This window comes from Phocoena phocoena, chromosome 10 (genome assembly GCF_963924675.1).
Source record: "Phocoena phocoena chromosome 10, mPhoPho1.1, whole genome shotgun sequence".
NCBI lineage: Eukaryota > Metazoa > Chordata > Mammalia > Artiodactyla > Phocoenidae > Phocoena > Phocoena phocoena.
The window spans coordinates 97,329,849-97,347,783 of record NC_089228.1 but is presented as its reverse complement, the minus strand read 5'-3'; positions in this window follow the sequence as shown (position 1 = coordinate 97,347,783).

Below are 17,935 nucleotides of genomic sequence, written 5' to 3'. Positions count from 1 at the left end.
TGGTAGATGTCCTTTATCAGGTTGAGCAAATTTTCTCTTTTCCTAATTTGATGAGAGTTTTTATTTTTAATAAACAAATGTTAAATTTGGTAAGATGTTTTTGCCATATTTACTGAGCTAATCATTTTTTTTTCTTCTTTAGTCCATTGATATGGTAAATTTCATTGACTTAGCTTTGAATGTTGAATTAACATTTCATTTCCTGTATAAAGCTCACTTGGTCATGATATATTATCATTCTTTTTTTTTTTTTTGCTTCTGTGATTTTGAGAGTTATTGTTCTGTCTTCTTATAATGTCTTTGTCTGCTTTTGGCATCAGGATAAAGCAGGCCTCAATACATGAGTCAGGAAGTCCTCCCTCCTCTTCTGTTTTATGGAGAAGTTTGTGTAGAGCTGGTACCATTTATTCTTTAAAATGTTTTGTAGTACATACCATTGAACTCTTCTGAACCAGAAGCTTTCTTTCTTAGAAAAATTTAAAATATGAATTCAATTTCTTTAATAGATGTAAGATCATTCAGGTTATAAATTTCATCTTGAGTGAGCTTTGGTAATTTTTGTCTTTCAAAGAACTGGTCCATTTTGTGTAAATTGTCAAATCTGTGGCATCACCTTTTACGTCCTATTTCCTTATTGTACTTTAAATGCCTGCAGGATCTATAGTAATGTTCCCTCTTTCATTCCTAATATTGGTAATTCGAGTCCTCTCTTATATCCATGGTCAGTCTGGATGGAGGTTTATCAGTTTTATTGCCCTTTTCAAAGAATCAGCTTTGGTTTCATTGTTTGTTTTTCGGTTTTCAGTTCCATTGATTCCTGCTCTTCCTTTGTTATTTCCCTTTTTCACTTGTTTTGGGTCAGTTTACTTTCCTTTCTCCAATTTCTTAAGGTATAAACTTAGATTATTTTTTAAATTTTATTTATTTTATTTATTTATTCTTGGCTGCGTTGGGTCTTCGTTGCTGTGCACGGGCTTTCTCTAGTTGCAGTAAGTGGGGGCTACTCTTCGTTGCAGTGCATGGGCTTCTCATTGTGGTGGCTTCTCTTGTTGTGCAACACGGGCTCTAGGTGCGCAGGTTTTGTTAGTTGTGACTCATCTCCTCAGTAGTTGTGGCTCGCGGGCTCTAGAGTGCAGGCTCAGTAGTTGTGGCGCACGGGCTTAGTTGCTCCATGGCATGTGGGATCTTCCTGGACCAGGGATCGAACCCGTGTCCCCTGCCTTGGCAGGCAGATTCTTAACCACTGCACCACCAGGGAAGTCCCAAACTTAGATTATTGACTTAAGATTTTCTTCTTCTCTCATGTAAACATATAATTCTGTAATTTTTCCTCTAAGCATTGCTTTAACTATATCCCACATAACTTGATATCTTGTGATTTCACTTTTATTCAATTCAAAATATTTTCTACTCTCCCTGTGATTTCCTCTTTTACCCATGTGTTATTTAGTAATTTTTTATTTCCAAAGATTTGGGGTTTTTCCAGATATCCCTTTGTTATGGATTTATAGTTTAATTCTGTTAAAGTTTGAAAACACCCTTTGTATGGTTTCAATTCATTTAAATTTGTGGAAGCATTTCAAAATATGAATCTATTCATTGAGCCCGGATTATGTCCTATCTTGGTAAATGTTCCATGTGTGCTTAAAAAGGATGTGCATTCTGTTGTTGTTGGGTAGAATGTTGGTTTCACTCAGTGTCAGCTAAGGCAAGTTAGATCTTTTATATACTTAGGTTTCCCTAATTTTTTCTTTTTGTTGTTGAAGTATAGTTGATTTTCAGTACTGTGTTAGTTTCAGGTGTACAGCATAACGATATCCAGTTATCTTTTAAAAAATTATATTCCATTATAGGTTATTACAAGGTATTGAATATAAGTCCCTGTGCTATATAGTAAATCCTTGTTACTTATGTTTTATGTTTTATGTATATGTTTTATGTATACTAGTTTTATGTATACTAGTTTGCATCTGTTAATCCCATACTCCTAATTTGTCCCTCCCTCCCTCCCTCTCCCCTTTGGTAACCATAAGTTTGTTTTCTATGCCTATGAGTCCGCTTCTATTTTGTATATGGATTCATTTGTGTTATTTTTTAGATTCCACATATAAGTGATATCATACAGTACTTGTCTTTGTCTGACTTACTTCAGGTTGCTCTAATCTTTAGTTAATCACAGTCTATCTTCAAGTAATATACTGCTTCTCATATAATAGAAGAATGTTATGAGAGTATATTTCCAATTCCCTGCTTCTAACTTTTGTGCTGTTGTTGGCATACATTTTTTCTTTATATATACCATAATTCTAAAATTCTACAATTCATCGCTACTATTTTTGCTTTAGATAGTTATCTTTTAGAGCAATTAAAAACAAATATCTTTTCAAAGGAGGCAAGACTATACAGTGAAGAAAAGACGGTCTCTTCAATAAGTGCTGTTGGGAAAACTGGACGGCTATGCATAAAAAAATGAAATTAGAACATTCTCTAATACCATGCACAAAAATAAACTCAAAATGGATTAAAGATCTAAATGTAAAATCGGAAATCATAAAACCCCTAGAGGAAAACATAAGCAGAACACTCTTTGACATAAACTATAGCAATATTTTTTTGGATTTGTCTCCTAAAGGAAAGGAAATAAAAGCAAAAATAAACAAATGGGACCTAATTAAACTTAAAAGCTTTTGCACAGCGAAGGAAACTATTGACAAAACAAAAAGACAACCAACTGAATGGAAGAAAATATTTGCAAATTATGTGACTGATAAGGAGTTAATATCGAACATATATAAACAGTTTATACAACTCAACAACAAAAAGAAAACAACGCAATTCAAAAATGGGTGGAAGAATTCAATAGACATTTTTCCAAAGAAGACATACAGATGGTCAATAGGCACATGAAATGATGCTTGATATCATTAATCATCAGAGAAAGGCAAATTAAAACCACAATGAGATATCAGCTCAAACTGGTCAGAATGGCCATCGTCAAAAAGAACACAAATAACAAATGTTGGTGAGGGTGTGGAGAAAAGGGAACCCTCCTGCACTGTTGTTGGGAATGTAAACTGGTGCAGCCACTGTAGAAAACAGTACGGAGGTTTCTTAAAAAACTAAAAATAGGACTACCATATGACCCAGCAATTCCACTCCTGGGTATCTATCTGAGAAAACAAAAACACTAATTCAGAAAGATACATGCATCCCAATGTTCATATAGCAGCATTGCTTACAGTTGCCAAGATATGGAAGTAACCTAAGTGTCCCTCAACAGGTGAATGGATAGAGAATATGTGATACGTAGTATTCTACTCAGCCATAAAAAAAGAACAAAATTTTGCCATTTGCAGCAACATGAATAGACTTGGAGGGCATTATGCTAAGTCAGTCAGACAGAGAAAGAGAAATACTGTATGATATCACTCATATGTGGAATCTAAAAAATACAACAAACTAGTGAACATAACAAAGAAGCTCACCACAGATATGGAGAACAAACTTCTGGTTACCAGTAGAGAGAGGGAAGGGGAGGGGCAATATAGGGGTAGAGGATTAAGAGATACAAACGGTTATGTGTAAAATAAGCTACAAGGATAAATTGTACAACATGGGGAATATAGTCAATATTTTATAATAACTATAAATGGAGTGTAGCCTTTAAAATTGTGAGTCGCTATATTGTACACCTGTAGCTTATGTGATATTGTACATCAACTATACTTCAATTTAAAAATGTCTTTTATAGCTTACTTTCAGTTTAACCGTTTCTGGAGATCTTCATTTCTTTGTGTGGAGCCTACTTTCCGTCTAGCATCATATTCCTCTGCCTATAGAGTTTCCTTGACCTTTTCTTGTGGTATAGATGTTCTGGTAATAAATTCTCTGGTAAGGTAATAAATACTTTACCTGAGGTAAATATGTGTCTAAAGATGAATGCCATCCATCCATTTTTTTTCCTGTAAGCACATCAAGGAGTGAAATTTATTCCCCTCCCCTTAAACCTGGGCTCGTCTTATGACTCTCAGAATGAAGTAATCAGAAGTAATCGTGTGCCCGTTCTGAGTCTAGCCAGCCTATAAGAGGATTGGCAGCTTCTGCATTTGCTTGAAGAAGTCAGCCACCTGGGTATACAGAAGCTCCAGCATACTACTGAATTATGAGACCCCATGTGAAGAGAAAAAAGCCACATAGGGGAACACCAAGCACCAGATGTGTAAGTGAAGCCCTCTTGGACCTTCCGTCCCAGTCCAGCTACTTGCTAAATGAAGTTGAGAGAGTGACCTCAGCTGATTCGACACAGAGCAAATTCCCTTATCCCTGCCCAGATTCCAAACCCCATCACATGGTGAGAACAAGCGGGAGGTTTAGTCCATTTTAAAGATGTTTTTACTTTCCCCACAGAAGATACACCCCCTTGTTGTTCGCACCCAGATAGAACTCTTCTCCCTCCACTGATATGCCACTGAATAAGAGTGAATAAACTTGAAATTGCATAGCTCTAGTTCTCCTACTTTCTAGTAATTCCAGATAATTAGGTGTCCACTAGTTGATTGCTTGGACCAGCAACAGTAATTTTTCTATGTACATTCAACTATCAGTTTCATTAAATATAGTTTACACCTCCTCTGCAATTACACTTGCCAAGACTTCAGATATTCAGGATCTACTCTTCAGTTGGGAAAAAAATCTTGCACTTTTTCCTTCATTCAAATGTTAAAATGCGTTGTGGCAGAAGAGAGAAAAGATTGTTTTAGCCTTTGTTGAAATCGAGTCATTGCTCTTCGGCCGCAAGCCTTTGTGTACACGGAGGCCCGAGCATTGTGTCTGGACTCGTGAGCTGAGACTCTCTCCTGAGATGGAATCAGAAGCCCGCCCTTCAGCCTCGGGAGAAAACAAAACTGGCTGCGATTATGTGTCCTTGAATGTGACTGTCTAGGAATTTTCACTGTTTCTATTTATTTTCTTTAGCTTCCTCTCAAGGTTTCAAGAGAAAGCTCCCCATTATCAGTGTGAAGAAGCACATAAGCATACATGCCTCACCCACTTGCATCCTTTCTACCAAGTAACGGAAATGTCTTCCTCAAGCTATAGCTGGTAGATAGAGTAACAGAGAGAAAGATGACTTCCTGAAATACGTACAAAAATGAAATACCTGCTATCAGGCAGTCTTGATTAAGGCTACAAAAGATCCAGTCATTGTACTTCGGATGGAATAAATAAGGGTTTTGATTTTTGGACGCTTGTTTGTCTTGCTACTGACCACTGTTTATCATTATTCATGTCCACCGACGCCCCCAGTTGCTGTGAGCCCTGGCTTCAGGTAGCCGAGTATGTTTCAGGACTCACTCTAGCCTGGAGAGCCTTGCTGACTTGCTGAGAGTCACACCCCCTCTTTTGCCCAGGTTGTGCCCACGTCCAGTGAGTGGTCACGTGTAACCAGAAAGGCCCAGTTCCCTCGACCTAATTCAGGATGACTCTGAAGGGCTATCCCACCCCCGGAGCCCCTATAGGACCCAATGAGTCCTTTCCCTATGGCCTCATCCTGCTTCCTTCCCTCCCTCACAGATGTCGATCCCAAGAGCTCTCCCAGGAAATTTTCTCCATCTTCTGCTTCCCAAGGGGAAACTGACCCATGACAAATATATTCAGGTAGCTGAATATTTATGGAAAACTAATTCCAAATGAGTGGAATTTCCATGCACCCACTACCCAGCTTCAGTTATCAACTAACAGCCAATTTCATTTCACCTAAACCTTTATTTGCTTCCTCCAGTCCCACCCTAGCTTATTTTGAAGCAAATCCCAGAAATAGTAAATTATAATCTGTGAATGTATCTCTAAAAGATGACTCTTCTTTTTAAAAACTGTAACTGCAATACCACTGTCACATCTTAAAAAATGGACAGTAATTCCTTAATACCAACAAAGCCAGCGTTCAGTTAGTGTCCATCATATAAGGTCCCCTAAATTGTAACTGATTGGTACATCTTTGAATTTTCTTTTGGTCTATAGGTTTTCTTTCTAGCCCTCATCGGTTTTTTTTTTTAATATATATTTTTAAATTTATTTATTTATTATTTTTGGCCGTGTTGGGTCTTCGTTGCTGTGTGCAGGCTTTCTCTAGTTGCGGCGAGCGGGGGCTACTCTTCGTTGCGGCTTCTCATTGTGGTGGCTTCTCTTGCTGCGGAGCACGGGCTCTACGCGTGAGGGCTTCAGTAGTTGCGGCATGCGGGCTCAGTAGTTTTGGCTCGCGAAACTAGAGCGCAAGCTCAGAAGTTGTGGCACACAGGCTTAGTTGCTCTGCGACATGTGGCATCTTCCCGGACCAGGGCTCAAACCCGTGTCCCCTGCATTGGCAGGCGGATTCTTAACCACTGCGCCACCAGGGAAGCCCCCTCATCAGTTTTTAAACAGTATACTTTTTGACGTTTAGGATTACCATGCTTGGAGTCACAAGAGCTTGTGGTCACGCTTATGATACTAACAATGGCTTCCTTTTACAGCCTTTTTATGAGCCAGGCGCTGTGGCAAGTGCTTTGCATGTATTATTTCATTTAATCCTTAAAGCAATCTGGCAAGTTAGGTATTATCAGCCCCAATTTACAGAGGGAAAGCTGAGGGTAGAGAGATGAAGTAATTTGCCTGGGGACGCACAGTTAATAAGAAACAGCTGAGATCCCAAACCACATTATTCTGATTCCAAAGTCCATGTTCTTAACCTCTAGGCTATACTGCCTGGGGTTTTAAATGCATTAGGAGAAACCAATGCCACTCTGAGTGTGGGCTTTATGATTCTTGGATTTCTTAGGTTGACAAAGGAAATTGACCAGCATAAAATGTCCATGTAGTTGATCTAAACCAACAGACATGTATTGAGTACCTTCCATGTACACAGAACTGGGTAGGAGCTGGGTGGAATCAACAGATAAACAACATTTGATCCCTGCCTTCCAAATGCTCTCAATCCAGAGGCTGGTGTGAAGGGAGGGAGACAGATACACAGGCAGACGCAACGCAAAGGTGACCTTGGTGTGTGCTCTCAAAGAGCTACCGATGAAAAGTAATGCGGAACAGAGAAGAAGAATTCTAAATTGAAAAAGCTTTTGGAGAGCATGGGAGCTGCAAGGCTCTTGAATGGAGAGTAGGATATTAGGTTTAAGATAAAGTTTAGGTGCACGGGGAGTGAAGATGACGAGCATTACAGTGTAATGCCACATCCTGATGACATTTATTTGGGGCTGCTGTTTCCCCCTGTTGATCTTATGGAAATACACACAGCATCCCTCCAGCTTCTCTACAACTCAGCACCTTGCACTACAGGTGGATGCGAACTAACTCCAGGCAGGATCCAGGTTGAGGTGGCAATAGTAGGGGTGTATTGACCATCCATATTAGCTGCCGACGATCTCTTTGCTGGTCCCTTTAAAAAAGCCCAGATTGTCTTTGGATTACTAGCGGCCATGGTCCCTGTGACCCTTGTTGCCACTTACCTCATCAGCCTGCTTCTGACCTAAAGCATCCTTGGGCTTTGTTGAGGTCAGGCAACTTGCCAGCTCAACGTTGGCAGGAGAGCCTCAGTGCCCGAGATAACCAGCTTTGTGCCTCTCTGATTACAACCTGATTACAACCCTGGATTGTTCTTGGTGAGGTATGACAGCTATCACTGCCAGAGGCGGTCAGACCCGGTGCTTAGTGTCAGATCCACCTGAGATTCCTTCTAGGTCTGTTCCATTAAGAAAGGAAGCTCTTCTTTCCAGGACTTGGAAGGACTACTTCATTTTACATCTTTATTAGAGAAACATGTTTCTCTGGCTTGACAAGGTTAAGCAAAAAGGGATTGCTGAGCACCAAATTTTTCATTTCTATTTTGACAGGGCAACATGGAGGAAATTACCCTTGTATTTGATTTAATATTAAAAATTTCACATTTTAAAAACTTTGGTTCTTAAGACCTCCTGTGCCCATATTCCACAAGACTAGCCCTTTTTACGTATATTTTCTATAGGAACCTGACAACCAAGACTGAATAGGCAAATCTATTATTCAACTAAACAAACTTTTGCTAAGCTTCACTTAGCAAAAGAGCCGAATTTATATTTTAGCGCCCTCTGCTGGAGAAATTGCGTGCATTTCTGATAAATACAGGTGATTCCGGCCAATGTGACCTTTTTGACTTGTGCTTTTCAAATATAGGTTCTGGAGGATGTATTATTTATAGTCTGTACTAAAAGAAGTTTCTCCTTTAAACAAATGCCTCTGACAAACTAACCAGCTACCAGTGGTATTTGTCTCCTGCAAATCCCATAGGGGGAAAAATATAAAGGTACATGGAGTCATTAATGTGTATATAATTTACACATTCACAAAGTAAAAATACACTTTGTGAAAATCAGAAATTTGTAATATTTAATTTTTGTCACTTAAATTACAATGTGTCTTGGGGCGGTCCTCTTTGGGTTGATCTCGTTTGGATCTCTTGGACCCAGTCTAACAGGAAGGGAGGTTTAGACTAGATCCATAGATATCAAAGTTTTTGTTTGAAATTCACAGTAAGAAATATATTTTAGGTTATGATCCTGTCCATAAATAAAATTTTCATAAATAAGACAATACCTTTACTCTGTGAAATGTACTCTAATATTTTTTTCTATTGCAATCCATCTAGAAAAAAATGCTTTTCACAATTCATGAATGCATGGTGACCTGAAGCTAGAAAAATCTGAACTCAAGGACCCTTTAAGCTTTTTTTCTTTTAATTTTTCATCACTATTTATCAACAAAATGTCATGAGACGTTCAAGCGTGGGGCAGAGCTTAGACTTAGTACCTTTGTGGAAGGGGAGAGGCAGCGGGTGGAAAGGAGGGCCTGGAGTGTGGAGTTCTGGAGTTTGGAGGTAAGGCCCACAGTGAGGGTGTGTGGGTGGGGCTTAGGCCCAGTTGGAGGGGGTCTCCGAGGGGGTCTCCGAGGGTAGAGGTGGGGCCCTGGTTGCGGGCTATGGGTGGGGCTTGGGCTCTTTGCGGCAGGACGGAGGCTCCGAGGGCAGAGGATTAGGCCCGGGAGCCCAAGAGGCTCCCCGGTGCCCAAGTGGCCAGGGAGAGCACTGGCCACACTCCTTCCTGTTCCTCTGCCCCCCAAAGTTCTCCCCCTGTCGCTGCTGGACCCCTAACCGGGGTGGGTCCTGCTGCTGTAGGAACTCCTCCCCTCCCCCAGCCGCCCCTTGGGGTGCCAGTCCCGGAGGTCCGGCCTTTACTTTTGCTCCCCCTTCCCTCCCTCCCACTCCCTTAGGACCCCCGCCGCTGGAAGGGGCCTCGGTGGGTAGAGGATCAGGGCCGGAATCTCAGCAGGTTCCCGGGGGCCCAAGTGGGCAGGGGAAACCTGGCCACGCTCCCTTTTGATCCTCTGCCCTCCCAATGATTCCCCAATTTCCCCCTTTGGGTGTGGGATCCCTTCCCCTCCCCCAGCCGCCCCGGTCCTGTCCCGCCTCCACTTCTCCTCCCCCCTCACTCCCCCAACGTCCCATGTCCTACCCGGTCGCTGGGTGTCCTTGCGTCCCCTTAGGTGTCCGTGGTCCCCCACTGGTGACTGGTAGCTGCCCCACTGTGAGTAGAGGTGAATTCCGCATCCTCCTAGTATGTCATCTTGACTCTGCCCCCCTAAGTTACTTTATTTTTCTCCCAATCTACTACATAACTGCATGATTGATTCTTAGAATTTTATGGAGGCAAGTGGAAGTATTTTTTTCCCCTGTAAGCACTTAACTCTCACTTAAATAGCCAGAAGAAGCATAGTGGTTAAGAGCGTGGACTTGGGGCTGACTGACCGGGTCTGCATCTGGTTCTCCCATTACTAGTTATGTAACTTTGGTCTGGTTACTTAACCTCTTGTGCCTCAGCTTCCTCATCTATAAAATGGGAATAATAATAGTTCCTACCTAATAGCATTGAGGTGAAGATTAAATGAGTTAATACAGTAGATAAGCACAACAGGAGTGTTACTAGCTGCTGTTAGCCAGACTTCAACTAAGTGACAATGTAACATTCGAGCCTAACTTTACATTTTCGTGATGATGTAGAAAAGTACTGTATTGATAAGTACTTTTAAAAGAGTGGCTTTAAAGTAGTGGCTTGAGCTACAATATTAAGTCCAATAAAAGTGTTTTTAATAGTCCCCAAAGGCATTTTGCCCTAGTCCTGATTCAGATAGACCTGCAATAACTGATTCAACTGATTAACATACTACAACGATACCAGGGGGAAAAATTCTAACAGAAATTAAAATTTTATACTAGAATACAAAGATCCAGCAAAATACCACATTTCCCTAGAAATGTAAGAATCAGGGCTTTATTGTTCAAACTGAAGGATGTAGACTTCATTCTTTGTATCATCAAGGAAAGCATGACATGATTTAGGAATTTCTTTTCTCTTAGAGAACTTTCCCCCCCTCTGTGATATTACCCAGTTTTTTGGCAGGCAGAAGAAATAAGCTAGGTTGGGCTGTTAAAGGAAAGAAATATGATATCTGTTATGGGCTAAATGATTGTGTTTCGTATGTTGAAACCCTAACTCCCAGTATCATGGTATTAGGAGATGGGTCTTTTGGAAGGTAATTAGGTCATGAGGGTAGAGCCCTCATCAGTGGGATTAGTGGCCTTGTAAAAGGGACCCCAGAGAGCTCTCTTTCTTTTTCTGCTATGTGAGGACAAAACAAGGGGGTGAACCAGGAAGTGTTTTTTCACCAGACACTGAATCTCTTGCTGCCTTGATCTTGGACTTCCCTGCCTCCAGACTATGGGAAGTAAATGTTTGTTGTTTAACCCACTCAGTCTCCTGTGTTTTTGTTATAGCAGCCCAAGTGAACTAAGACCACATCCATTATAAATGTTCAACCTATTAAACTGTGAAAATAATAGTATAGCTATCTTTTAAAGTTCTAAATTGTTTAGCCTTTCTTTAAAAACAAAAACTAGCTAATTAGCCTAAACAGCTACAACATAAACTTTTATACATATGGTCTAAAAGCAAATATTCTATCTGTCATGGGAATAATTAGACCAAGAAAGGAAATGAGTATCAGCCATGTGTGCCTTCCTGCTCATGACAAGCTGCTGCTGTCTGCGTAGATAAAAATCTATTGCTCTCGTTAGCTGTTTACTTTGCCATAGGGAAACTGGCGTGTGTTCGGTGCCTAACTGTAATTGAACTAAACCACTTGTAAGACTTATATTTATGTGGGTTTGCATGAGGTAAGGATGAGAACAGAGGACAGTGTATTTGGAACACAGATATTTTTCCAGGGCCTTCACTGGCTACCCAGTGCTTAAGGCTCTATGCTTCCACTGCAGGGGTTGCGGGTTTGATCCTTGGTTGGGGAACTGAGACCCTGCAAGCTGCCGGGCACGGCCAAAAAAAAGATATTTTTCCAAATAAGGTCCAAAAGGAACTGCTGAATTCTTTCTTTTCCCTGGCTTCTCACAAAGAGCTGGGTAGTCACAAAGCTTGCCCTTCTTAGTGACATCTCTTGAACCCCTCCTCTCCTGTCCATCCCTCTGTCCTCCCCATGCCCTTGCCTATGGACTTCATTTGCCCACGTCTGTATCCCCGAAGCCTCCTCTAGGTGGCCTTGAGACTCGTAAGTGAAGCAAAACTTCTCCTCTACTCTCTTAGGTCTCTGGCTGGGCCTAAGAATTAAATGGACATAAGACAGATGAACAGGAGAAAAAGCATACATATCTTATTTAGTAATTTTTCCATGTACATGGGAGCCTTCACAAGAGTAACAGAGACCCAAAGAAGCAGGTAAGGTCCAAGCTTATACACTAGGTTGGACAAACAGTAGTGAATTGTGAACACGTGACGAGACAAAGCGGTTTGAACTAGGGCAGTTAATCGTAGAGAAGTGGCTGGGAAGATAGGGGTTATTTTGACCAAGTTTTTTTTGCATGGATTTCTCTTGGCCATGACTTCCTGTCTCCAGTGATGAGAAGGCTTTTTTCCTCTGGTACAGGGAGGGCACCTATCACAGGAGAATTTTATTTCCTGCTTTCAGGAAGAAAAAGGAAGGTCAAAGTGACCTTTTTACATGTGCTTTTTCTCAAGTGCCTTTAACTCAAAATATCAATATGCCAATGTAGCAAAGTTTGGGGTGATGCACTCGGAACCCCTATAAGACCTAAGGTTTTTCCAACAGATCTTCAACTCCACTGCTAGACCTAACTTTTTTTTTTCAAAGTTTCTTCTTTTTTTCAGGCCCAGTCTCTCTCTTTTTTTTTCCCCATTAATTTATGCATTTGGAAGCAATTAATGTGAGACTAACATGTAAGTATCTGCACACAGGGAACACAAATGTCAAGGCCTTTGCCTTGAAAAAAAACAATTTAGTGGGAGAGACAGGAAAAATTGAGAGACTACTGAATGATGAATACATAATCAATGTGAATACATGATCTAGGTATACCATAATAGAGAGGTTGATAAATCACCCCTGTGCAGTAAAGATTTCACAGAAGCAATACATTCAAGGAGTTTTAAATAGTAAGTTTGTCAAGAAGACAATTTTTCAACAAATGTGCATCACACTCAAAATCAGAAAAAAAGAGATAAAGAGTCATTATTTCAAGATCAAGCCCAATCTTTTAAAAATACTTTTCTGATCTCGTCATCCTCTCTTCTTAGACATTCCTCAATCCTTCAGCTTTCACCTTCCCAAATTTGCAGATGGCTACTTGAGCCCTGACTGCTCTCTTGAACAACTTCCAGCTACCCAGTGAGATCACTGCTGAACATCTTTATCCAGGTGTCCAACCACCATCATCCAAATCCAGCAAGGCAGACGTTACCTTATTCCCCAAGTCAAAAATTTCTGTCCAGGGCCCTGACTTTCATTCAGTCACTTTAGGCTAATGATTTGGACGTTGTCATTGGTTCTTGCCACGTCCTCCTCAGCACAGACAACTCGTGTGTCTGTGTCCATCGTGCTCTCCCTACTGCCCTTCCTTTGTCACACCCTAGGTTCCGTTCTTGTGGCTTTTGGCCCAGATGAGTGGAATATGCAATCTGATACACTGAGAACATAAAAAGACAATATAAGAAAGCACATATGTTTATTTTAAAAGGTAAAAATGTAAACTTTCGTAATATTCACTGGGATCTTCATTTGGTTCTTATGTTATATGGTCACATATCAAATAGGAAATATCCTGAGAGCATAGTCGGAGCCCCACTTTCCGAGTGTCTCCATGCATTGCTCTTTCCTTGCTATGACTTGTTTTTGATGGGCTTCATTTTGTAAAAGCAAGACTTTAAAATAATAGGCCATCATTACAATGGCCAGGCAAACCTTTTGTACCGCACATAAGTTTTCTGGTTTTCTCTTGGCAAAGATTGTAAAGACATGTTATGCATTTTTTTTTTTTTTCTCTTAAATGATGATGTCACAGTTTGGGTCCCTGGGAAGAAAATTCTGAGACACAGCCTGCAGGACACTTAGGAGTGCAAGCCTCTGGTTTCCACAAGAGTAGAAGGAAGGGGAAGAAGGAAGCAGGACTGAGCAGAGGGCGAAGCTGAGCTGCATTGCAGGCAGAAGACCCCTCGGCTGGAATACTCCTTCTGAGTTGTCCTGAGTTGGGCTCAGACAGCCAGATCTTTATATTCCTGTGTGGGTCATTCCCTTGGATGGGGGTCGCCCCAGGCAATCCCTGAAGTGCCACCAGCACTTCCTACAGCCGAAGCCACTGTCCGACATCCGGGGAGGATGCTTATGGGTGGTGGATCACAGTGTCCACCTAGAGGACGACTATACAAAGTTTGCTGGACTTTTCTGCAGCAAAATGATGGAATGACTGTCCCATAGTACGTAGCAGACAGTTTGGAAAAATAGCCACATTTAATCTGTTTCACCAAAATAAATGTCTTAACAATAAACAAGAAAGTTGTTGCTTTTAAAAGAAACATCTTATAGAGAGAATATTTTGAAAACATGTCCACTGTTATACAACTAAATTGTCCCAAACTACACAATTCTGTCTCCTATCTGCACACAAACTTGGAACCAGAATTATTTCACTTGTTTAAAAATTTCCCACACAAAGAGTTCCCATGGATTTTTAACCTATTCATAAAAATAACAAAAATGCAACATCTTCCAATTAGTGTCCAAGAAAACTAACATCAAAAAGATGGTATTAATAATTTACTAGATGAAGATCAACACCAGTCTTTGGGCAGTAAGTGGATGGGATTAAAAAATGTGTATCACAACCCAGAAAGCCAGCTGGAGATGCTCTGCTTTCCTTTGGATCTCAGATGTTTTGAAGGATCTTTTGCAATTATGACAAACACTAAAATTAATTATGGGACTTCCCTAGTGGTCTAGTGGTTAAGACTCCGTGCTCCCACTGCAGGGGGCATGGGTTCAATCCCTGGTCAGGGAACCAACATCCTGCATGCCATGAGGCCTGGCCCCGAAAAATAAATAATGTAAAATTAATTATTGAGATAAACCAAACAGGCTGTGGGGCTGCTGACTCTCAAAGTGTTCATCATTTTCAAAAGATTTTTTTTTTAAATGATGAAGACTGTATGGTAATTACTATGGGTTGAATTGTGCCCCAGGAAAAGCTGAAATCCTCATCTCCAGTACCTCAACACGAAGTTATCTGGAAATAGGGTTGTTGTAGATATAATTAGTTAAATTAATGACTGGTATCCTTATGAAAAGAGAAGGCAGAGATAGGATTTATGCTGCCACATAAATAAAAGCTGGAAGAGAATCCTCCCCTTGAAGCTTCAGAGGAGCCATGGCCCTGCCAACATTTTGACTTTGCATTTCTGACCTCCACGACTGTCAGAGAATGCATTTCAGTCATTTCAAGCTACCCAGTTTGTGATACTTCATTATAGCAGCTGTAGAAAACTAAAGTGTTGTTAAAACCTTTTCCTACCGTTAAAAATAAAATTTTAAAAACTCAAATATTCTATTTCAACTCTATCTCATTTTTGTAAGCGAATAAATATGTATTAAAGGTGTGTGCTCAATTTTATTTTTAAAACTAAGAATGGCAAGCAATAAAAAAAAATGTTTGCGTATGTGCTGGAAATTGTGTTTGAAAAGTTATTTGTAGAAATAATTTGAGGCCTTAGATGTTGAGTTTCTTAATTTGTTTCTGCCAGGCCTCAGGGCTGTAGTAATCCAGGATTCCCCTAATCCAATTTCAGGATTTGCGTTTTTCTGGGTCAGTAAGATCAGACAAAGCTGACCTAGCCTGCAGGTTTATTTTTCATTCCCTCCCTCTCCTGTGATGAAAACTTTTGGTGTGTCAGCCCCATGTGGCTGGTTGTCTCCCAGGGTCCTGAGCCCGAAGCCCCCAGAGCTTGGGAGGCACTTCTCAGCCTGCTCTTCAGACCTTCCAGTCCCCGCTTTCCGGCACCGTAAAAGAGCCCTAAATGCCGGGATCGCATTTCTGGATTTCCATTTCCAACGGCTTCCCTATATTGGAGCAATTATTCCTCATTATCTTCTTAGTTTTTTGACACTTAGATTTTTTTTTTTTAATGCAGATTTGCAGTTGTGTTCAGCCAGAGAGTCAGCCCCATTTACCTAGTCTATCATTACCAAAAGCACAATCAAAGAAAGTTTAGGGGCCACTATCCTAGACCGTGCCAATGATCTCTTAACATCTCCAATCTTTCTTCCTCCCCAATCTCTCCTCTCTGCCGCCAGATCAATATTTTTTAAACAACAGTTCCATCAAGTCATTTCTCTGCTTTAAGAAAAAAAAAATCCTCACTGATGCCCTGTGTGATAGCTCTGTACTATGTCAACTTAGCTAGACCGGAATTTCACAGAATTTCCTTTCCTAAATGGTTCTGGATCAGCGCTGGCCAGCAGAGACACTTTGGATGCTATTTGGGAGGTAGAAATAAAGCAGCTGCCAATTTTTTTTTTAATGTTTTTATGGCTGGTGGGAGGTGCCAGGCACATTGCCTCTGATCGGCAGGTAGATCCCACCTACTGTCATGAGAAGGGCTCAGCCACAGTTCCTCCATGTAGGGGGTTGAACGGTGGGTGTTGTCCCCTCCCCTCTCCTCCAATTCACATCCATCTAGACTCTCAGAATGTAACCTTATTTGGAAATAGGGTCTTTGCAAATGTAATTAGTTACATTAAGATGAGGTCCTACTAGGTCAGGGCGGGGCCCTAAATCCAATGACTGATGTCCTTATAAGAAGACTGATGTCCTTATAAGAAGGCCATGTGAAGACACAAAAATACAGACACATAAGGAAGAATGCCATGTGAAAACAGAGGCAGGGATTGGAGTGAAGTAGCTGTAAGAATTGCCAGCCACCACCAGAAGTGAGAAAGGAGTCTCCTCTAGAGCCTTCGGGGGGAGGATGTCCCTGCCAGCACCTTGATTTCAGACGCATAACCTCCATACCTGTAAGCAAGTACATTTCTGTTGTTCTGAGCCACTCAATTTGTGGTCATGGCAGCCCCAGGAAACGAATCCACTCCACCTCCTGGCAGATCTCCTCCTCCATTTTCTCCAAATCCTGGACTGAGTGCATGTGTGGCTCCCTAGTGGAGGGCATCCGCTTCTCCTACACATCAAATACAGCATCAAGGCTGGAGGTGGGGAGAGGCAAACGTGGGCTCCAGTTAGTCTTTCCGGGCAACAGTTGTCTTTGTAGGTCCTAGTCTGCTCTTCCAAATTAAGTAAAAATGAATTGAATGAAACCAGTCCTGCTACCCAGTTCCTTCCATTATATTAGAATATATTAGGTTATTAAGATTATTAACTACCACTTATTGAAGACCTCCTAAGTACAGGGCACGATGCTAAGTAAGCTCTTTACAGCATCTTATTAAATTCTCAAGACACCCCCAACCTAAATATTCACCAATAAGAAAGTGCTTAAATAAGTTATAGCCCATTTCTATACTTGATACAGAAATAAAAAAAGAATGAGACAGGGACTTCCCTAGTGGCACAGTGGTTAAGAATCCACCTGCCGATGCAGGGGACATGGGTTCGAGCCCTGGTCTGGGAAGATGCCACATGCCATGGAGCAACTAAGCCCGTGCACCACAACTACTGAGCCTGCGCTCTAGAGCCCACGAGCCACAACTACTGAAGCCCGTGTGTCACAACTACTGAAGCCTGTGTACCACAACTACTGAAGCCCGTGTGCCTAGAGCCCGTACTCCACAACAAGAGAAGCCACCACTCACTGCAACTAGAGAAGGCCCGTGGGCAGCAACGAAGACCCAACGCAGCCAAAAATGAATAAATTAAAAAAAAAAGAATGAGACAGTCTTACGGATATGGACATGGAAGTACCTCCAAGACATATTGAGGGGGAAAGAAAATCAAGTGACAGAAAAATAGGCTCGGAATAACCCTGTTTATGGAAACAATATGAAACAAAATATAATTAAGTATTTCCTATGAACTCTTGGTCCTTCAGACTGTACTCCCAAATTTTCCTTTGCCTCTTCTCCTACTGTATTCCTGCCTCAGCCTCACACTTCAGCTACATTATGTGGTAGCTAAACTCGAGTGGGCATTCAATGCTATTGGATGAATGAATGAATTCCAATTTTCAAACATTTCCCCCTCATCTTTATTGAGATATAATTGACCAATAAAAATTGTATATATTTAAAAAACTCTCAAAACAACCCTGTGAAAAAGGGTTATTATTATGCCTCTTTTACAAATGTTTACAAATATTACAATGCTTACAAATGTAACAGCGGCTTGAACTCTTAGACGGATGAAGTAATTCAGCCAAGTCAGAATTCATACTGATGCCGAAAGCTCAGCCTCTGTACACCGGTGCCAAATCGAATCTCGGAGACAGTTTTGGGTGAAGTAGAAAAGAACAGCTTTGTTGCTTTGCCAGGCAGAGGGGGACACACTGGGCTC